The sequence below is a fragment of the Capra hircus genome, chromosome 10 (genome assembly GCF_001704415.2).
Source record: "Capra hircus breed San Clemente chromosome 10, ASM170441v1, whole genome shotgun sequence".
In the NCBI taxonomy this organism is placed as follows: domain Eukaryota; kingdom Metazoa; phylum Chordata; class Mammalia; order Artiodactyla; family Bovidae; genus Capra; species Capra hircus.
The window spans coordinates 52542731-52550716 of NC_030817.1; the positions used below are offsets into that span (position 1 = coordinate 52542731).

General features: G+C 41.8%; 1 protein-coding gene across 2 annotated transcripts in view; it reads right to left on the minus strand.

The window, feature by feature from the left end:
* Nucleotides 1-5298, minus strand: part of GTF2A2 (general transcription factor IIA subunit 2) — a 32661-nt gene extending 27363 nt beyond the window's left edge. The window contains exon 1 of one of the 2 annotated variants that reach the window (XM_005685700.3): nucleotides 5144-5298. The gene's annotated coding sequence lies outside the window, so the exon portion shown is untranslated. Of the gene's footprint in view, nucleotides 1-5070 lie in introns of both variants that reach the window. The other variant, XM_005685699.3, reaches the window with a different exon arrangement.

Below are 7986 nucleotides of genomic sequence, written 5' to 3' on the forward strand. Positions count from 1 at the left end.
ATGGAACAGGATAAAGACCAGAGATAAAACCATGCATCCATAGTCAAGTAGTCTATGACAAAGGAGGTAAAAACAGACAATGGAGGAAAGACGGTCTCTTCAGCAAGTGGTGCTGGGGGTACCTCCCTGGTGGTCCAGTGGTTAAGAATCTGCCTTCCAATGTAGGGGACTGAGTGCTTGATTCCTAATGGGGGAACTAAGATCCCACATGCTGTGGAGTAACTAAGCCCATGCATCCACAGCTGGAGAGCCCCTGCACCAAAACTGCTGAGCCTGCATGCTCTATAGCCTGTGTGCCACAACTGAGACCCAATGCAGCCACACACAAAAGATTTCAAATACTCAAATATCTTAAAAAAAAAGGCAGGGGAGGAGGACTTCCTTGACAGTGCAATGGATAGGAATCCACCTGCCAATGCAGGAGACACGCATTTGACCCCTGGTCAGGAAGATTCCACATGCTTGGGAGCAATTAAGCTCAGGTACAACTACTGAGCCCAAGTGCTGCAACTACTGAGGCCTGTGCACCTACAGCCTGTGCTCCCCAACCAGAGAAGCCACTGCAATGAAGAGGCTGTGCACCACAGCTAGAGCGTAGCCCCCACCCTCTGCAACTAGACAGAGTCTGTGCAGCAACAAAGGTCCAGAGCAATCAAGACAATACAACCAAAAATCAATAAGTATACAAATGACAGAATATGCAGGTTAGGAAGCAGCAGTTAGAACTGGACATGGAACAACAGACTGGTTCCAAATAGGAAAAGGAGTACGTCAAGGCTATATATTGTCACCCTGCTTATTTAACTTCTATGCAGAGTACATCATGAGAAACGCTGGGCTGGAAGAAGCACAAGCTGGAATCAAGATTGCCGGGAGAAATATCAATCACCTCACATATGCAGATGACACCACCCTTGTGACAGAAAGTGAAGAGGAACTAAAGAGCCTCTTGATGAAAGTGAAAGAGGAGAGTGAAAAAGTTGGCTTAAAGCTTCAACATTCAGAAAACTAAGATCATGGCATCTGGTCCCATCATTTCATGGCAAATAGATGGGGAAACAGTGTCAGACTTTGTTTTTTGGGGCTCCAAAATCACTGCAGATGGTGACTGCAGCCATGAAATTAAAAGATGCTTACTCCTTGGAAGGAAGGTTATGACCAACCTAGTTAGCATATTAAAAGGCAGAGACATTACTATGCCAACAAAGGTCTGTCTAGTCAAGGCTATGGTTTCTCCAGTAGTCATGTATGGATATGAGAGGTGGACTGTGAAGAAAGCCGAGCACAGAAGAATTGATGCTTCTGAACTGTGGTGTTGGAGAAGACTCTTGAAAGTCCCTTGGACTGCAAGAAGATCCAACCAGTCCATCCTAAAGGAGATCAGTCCTGGGTGTTCTTTGGAAGGAATGACGCTAAAGCTGAAACTCCAATACTTTGGCCACCTCATGTGAAGAGTTGACTCATTGGAAAAGACTGATGCTGGGAGGGATTGGGGGCAGGAGGAGAAGGGGATGACAGAGGATGAGATGGCTGGATGGCATCACCGACTCGATGGACATGAGTTTGAGTGAACTCCAGGAGTTGGTGATGGACAGGGAGGCCTGGCATGTTGCGATTCATGGGGTCACAAAGAGTCAGACACGGCTGACTGAACTGAATCAAAAAGAAAGGGAGCAGGGGGTGGGAGGGGTGGTGCCAGGAAAACTGGACAGCTACATGTAAAAGAATGGAATCAGAATATTCTCAAACAGCATACACACACACTAAAAATGCAGCATAAAGACCTAAATGTAAGACTGCATACTATAAAACTCTTAGAGGAAAACACAGGCAGAACACTCTGACACAAATCACAGCAGTATCTTTTGGGATTGACACCCTACAGCAATGAAAACAAAAACAAACAAATGAGACCTAATTAAACTCAAAAGGTTTTATACAACAAAACCATAAACAAAACTAAAAGACAACCCACAGAATGGAAGAAACTATTTGCAAACAAAACAACCAAAATACACAAATAGCTCATGCAGCTCAACATCAAAAAACCCCATCAACCCAATCAAAAAATGGGCCGATCTAAATGGATGTTTCTCCAAATAGGACTTCCCTGGTAGCTCAGTTGGTAAAGAGTCTACGTGCAATGCAGGAGACTGCCTGCAATACATAAGAGACGTGGGTTCAATCCCTGGGTTGGGAAGATGCCCCGGAGAAGAAAATGGCAACCCACTCTAGTATTCTTGCCTGGGAAATCCCCTAGACAAAGGAGCCTCGCAGGCTGCAATCCATGGGGTTACAAGAGTCTGACATGAGTTAGCAACTAAACCATCGGCACCAAACTGGACAGACAGATGGCCAAGAAGTGCACGAAAAGATGCTTAAAATCAGAAAAATGCAGATCAAAGCTGAAATGAGGTATCACTTCATACCAGTCAGAATGGCTATGAGCAACAGAATCTGGAAATAATAAATGCTACAGAAGGTGTGGAGAAAAGGAGATGCTCCTGCACTGATGATGGGAAAGTAAATTAGTGTACCCATTATGGACAACGGTTGGAGCTTCTTTTTAAAAACAAAAAAACAAACCAAAAAAAAAAAAACTAAATATAGAACTACATACATAGTTCTATATTTGTATAGAACTCCCACTCCTATACATGCACCCCAATGTTCACTGGAGCTTCCCAGATGGTACGATGGTAAACAATCTGCCTGCCAAATGCAGGAGACCCAAGAGAAGCGCGTTTGATCCCTGGATTGGGAAGATCCCCTGGAGTAGGAAGTGGCAATGCACTCCAATATTCTTGCCTGGATCATCTCATGGCCAAAGGAGCCTGGCTGGCTACAGCCCATGGGGTCACACAACTGAGCAGGCACACACACAGTGTTCATTGCAGCGTTATTTATCTACAATAGCCAAGACTGTTAGTCATTCAGTCATGTCTGACTCTTTGTGACCCCCTGCCAGGCTTCTCTGTCCATGCAATTCTCCAGGCAAGAATACCAGAGTGGGTAGCCATTCTTTCTCCAGGAGATTTTCCAGACCAAAGCCAAGATATGGAAGCAGCCCTAAATATAGATGTGGTACGTATATACAATGGAATATTACACAGCCATAAAAGAGCAAAACAATGCCATCTGCAGCAACATGGATGGACCCAGAGACTGTCATACTATGTGAAGTAAACGAGACAAAGACAAACAACACATGGTATCACTTCTATGTGGAATCTACAAAAATGGTACAAATTAACTTATTTTCAAAACAGAAATAGAGTCACAGATGTAGAAAACAAACTACAGTTACCAGGGGGATGAGGGAGAGTGATATATTGGGAGATGAGGACTGGCATATACACACTATTGTATGTAAAACTGATAATAGTGCACATTTCACTGTCTTTTTTCATGTTAAGAGAAAAGATATTTCTGATGAGTTAAATAAACCTCTGGAGATAAATGAGCAGCATAACTGATTTAGCCATTGCTGTCTGTCATCGTCAGACAACAGTCAATAGCTTCATCTTACATTTTGTATTTCTTTGCATTGTGATGGTTTTGCCTTTTAATAAAAATGAAGAAGCATTGCAGGTGTTTTAGTATTTGTTGTATAGAAAATATAACTTTTTAAATTAAAAAATAGAAAAGTAAAAAAACCTGATAATAACGACCTGCTGTAAAGTACAGGGAGCTCTATTCAGTATTCAGTAATGATCTACATGAGAAAAGAAATCTTAAAAAAAAAAAGTAGATATATGTATAACCTATTTACTGTACACTTGAAGCTAACATAACTATATTTCAATTAAAAAAACCAAACACAAAAAGATATATACAGTCTTCCACTGCAGCATTATTTCCAACAGTCAAGACACAGAAACAACCAAAATGTCCACTCATGGGTAAATCAATAAAAAAAGGTGTGGTATATATAATAAGATGATTATTCAGACACTTAGAAAAGTGAAATCTTGCCATCTGAGACAATGTGAATGGGCTTTGAGGGCATTACACCAAGTCAAATAAACTGAGTCAAGGAAATTAAAGCAAGACAAATACCACATGGTCTCACTTACATGTGGAAACCAAGAAACAAAAGAAAATTAAGCTCACAGAAGATTAGGGGTAAGGGAAAAGGATGGATGAAACGACAAACTTCCAATTATAAACCATAAATCATAAAATTATAAATTAATAAAATTTAATTATAAATTATAAAATACATCGCAGGGATATAAGGTACAGCATGATGACTAGAGTTAATAATATTGTATTGCATATTTGAAAGTTACTAAGACAGACCTTAATTCTTCATAAAAAAGCTTTTTTTGCAACCATGGTGACGGATGCTAACTAGACTTACTGGGTTGATCCTTCTGCAATATGTACAAGCATCCAATCATGTTGCACACCTGAAACTCATGTATTTATATGCCTATTATGCCTCAAAAAATACTTTTACAAAGTTATTTAAATATTTGTTAAAATTACTTGCTTTAACAGTCTTAGATTCCCCAAAATTGCTTGTGAGATATTAAATTTTTCTAGATGTAGTTTGAGCCACAGAATTTTAGTACTACTCCATTTTGCAGTTTAGAAAAGTAGAAGGCGCCACGTTCGGAAGTAACCGGACAGTCCTAGTCTTTCTTGAGCAAACCATCCGGTTTAAATTCGTTCTAGTACGAATTCACAAGGGGTTTGAAAGCAGGCTTCAAGTGACCGAAGACACAAGAATGAGACATTTAAAGAAAGCGACCCCTCGATATTGCGGGTGGGGGTGGGGTGGGGAAATCACCCTTGTAGGCTTTAAGACATTCACCTGGCTAAGAATACGGTGCTAGGCTGAGGACCTTTCTCCCAAACCCCCGTGTTCCCTGGACTGTTTACTTGGCACCCGGTGGACAAGTCTCTTGGCCGCCTCCCTTTCCTTCCCATCCCGGGAGCGCCGCGGGACCATTTAGGCATCGAAATTGGTAACGGGCCAGGCCGAAAATGCCCTCCCAGGAGACCCAATCGACGTAACGCCTGCTCTGGAGAGTGGCAGGGAGTGCGGGCCGGTTCACCCAGTACCTGGGGAATAGGCGCTTCCCGCCTCGGAGCGGATAGAAGTGGCGCAGCCAGTAGGTCAGCCAAAGGTACCTACTTTCCCGACCACCTCTCCCGCCGCAGCAGAGATCGCAGAGGTGGGCCGGCGACCCGGAAGCGCTCGCAGAACCTGGAAGTGACAACACAGGGGTGGGCCGAGAAGCCCCGCCCCTTCCCGCTCCCGCTACCCACTCACGCCTGAGAAGGCGGGGGTGCGGAGAGAGGAGCGTGGAGCCGCAGTTTTCAAGCTTACACCGCTCAACCTACTTAGATCCCGAGTAACTCACCAGGTTCACTACATAATGAATAAGAATTATAACTTTATAGGTTGTTCTTCACTATTAGACACACTATTAGAAAATCTAAGGCAGTCACATTTTATGCCTGCAGCGTGTTTAGCGTAATACTGTTGAAGACCCTGTAAACTGAAGACAGACATCTTAAGTTTATAGCAAGAATTTGATTCAGAACAGCGCGGCAATTAACTTAACCCAGCAAGCGCTTGGTTTGTGAACCATATAGTATTTTGATTTGGAAGAATGTGTATTTAAAACTTGTGCTTGCTGCTGCTGCTACTAAGTCGCTTCAGTCGTGTCCGATTCTGTGCGACCCCAGAGACGGCAGCCCACCAGGCTCCCCCGTCCCTGGGATTCTCCAGGCAAGAACACTGGAGTGGGTTGCCATTTCCTTCTCCAATGCATGAAAATGAAAAGTGAAAATGAAGTTGCTCAGTCATGTCCGACTCTTAGCGACCCCATGGACTGCAGCCTACCAGGCTCTTCCGTCCATGGGATTTTCCAGGCAAGGGTACTGGAGTGGGGTGCCAGTGCCTAATACAAGACAAATATGTATTCGCATTGTGTTATCTCAAGTGGTATCGTAACTGTGGAACAAAGGAGGCTGGAACGTGCACAGTTGTTTGCCGTTAAGCAGCTGAACAGTGATTAGAGTAAATGCAAAACAAGTGCTACCATCTGGAACCTCTGAGCAGGTTCACAGAGTAAACAGGTTATTATTTACGCTATGTTTTCAGCCACTTAGTGAACGGATTTCACTGGTGGATTCCCCATGACTGAACTAATTCCAAACTATGAAATACAAAGTGTGATTATCGTTAAGATAATGTTTAAAATTAAAGCAGGATGAATTCTTTACCCCTCTGAATAGGAAGCAGCACCCAAACTACAGAAACAAGAGTAAAGATCTAAAACTACTTGAAACGCTTAAACTTTGTAAAAATTCTGTAGTGAAATGGGAGACAGAAAAATGTGATAAAATGAGTCAAAAACAAACTTTACAATTAATTTATTTAAATTCATTAACGTTGCAAAAATATGATGTGCAACAAATCAGGACACAAGTTATTCCTAATAAGTCAAAGAAAATATTACATCTTAGTATCAATAAATCAAGACCAACCCTAGTATTTCTTACAGGGACCAACCACATCAACATCTTGCACACACAGTTTTTAGAAGTGAAATCTCTCTCACTGTAAAAGGAGAGCACTAGGCTACACAACATTATGTGAATAGTGGTAAAATGATCACAGTACGTTAATTGTGTCTAAATGACAGCAAGTGAACTTATAGTAAGAAAAATGTTTGAATTCTTGAAATACACATATCAAAGTGCGTTAGTGTCTAACGAATTCTGAATTGTGTTCCATGTGCCCCAAGGTCTGTGCAAGTCAGTGCCCTGATAGTTTACGAAAATAAAACTGTTTAAGGGGCATAATTTTAGAAAATTCAAATATAAAAAGTGCAGTGGAGTAGCTAATTAACATTACTTTCCAAGTTCCTCCTTGCTGCTGCTGCTGCTAAATCACTTCAGTCGTGTTTGATTCTGTGCGACCCCATAGATGGCAGCACACCAGGCTCCCCGATCCCTGGGATCCTCCAGGCAAGAACACTGGAGTGGGTTGCCATTTCCTTCTCCAATGCATGAAAGTGAAAAGTGAAAGTGAAGTAGCTCAGTCATGTCTGACTTAGCAACCCCATGGACTGCAGCCTACCAGGCTCCTCCCTCCCTAAACTCAATGTGAAAATGTATCAAAATTTCAAAATGCCAATGTTTTAACCTCTTGCAGAATGTCTTATAAAACAGAACTAGCTATCTCAAAGAGATAATAATTCTTTAGTAACATGAAAGCACTAAACCTTTGATTTTCTTCTGTTGTATGATGTATTAAGTGCCTTATGTAGACTTTCCATAGCATTTTTAAAGTAGTTCTCAAATCATAAGAAATTAGGTAGATCTACCATATATAGCTGCAGCAAAGTAACAGTTCTCTTCAAATTTTAGTGTCACTCCTTGCTGAACACATTAGTTTCAACTGCCATTTACAACTTCCAAGGAACGTTACACTACCAGGACTCACCACTGATCTGAGTCTAATTTACTCATTCTTGGGGTGGGAAGAGAAGGGTGAAAGGCTCCCTACGTAATTCTTTACTATTACAACACTAATCATCTCCCACTTCTCTTACCCAGCTGACCTTCTCATGCAAGCATGCAAGTCTAAGTCCTTAACTTTCTGCCAGCAACTCAAATTTCACAATCCCTATTCCCAACAGAGTACTTGGTCTAACTTTAAGTGCTTTAGTTCTTCTAGATATCCCACCCTTCTGAGATCTGTGATCCATTTCTCCAATGTCTATACAGGATAAGAAAAAACATAAGGCATGAAAAAACAGAATGGGGTAGCCATATCTATCTATTTTCAGTCTATCTCCTCCTCCTCCTCCTGATTGAGCACTGTTAGCAATTCTCCACATATAACATGGGGCAAAGGATGAAACTACTGTCACCTTATATACAACCTTTCCAATCTCATTAGGAAACTGGACTGTTCTACTTGATAATCCTAATGCTAATTTATCTGTCAACTGAAGAAATCTA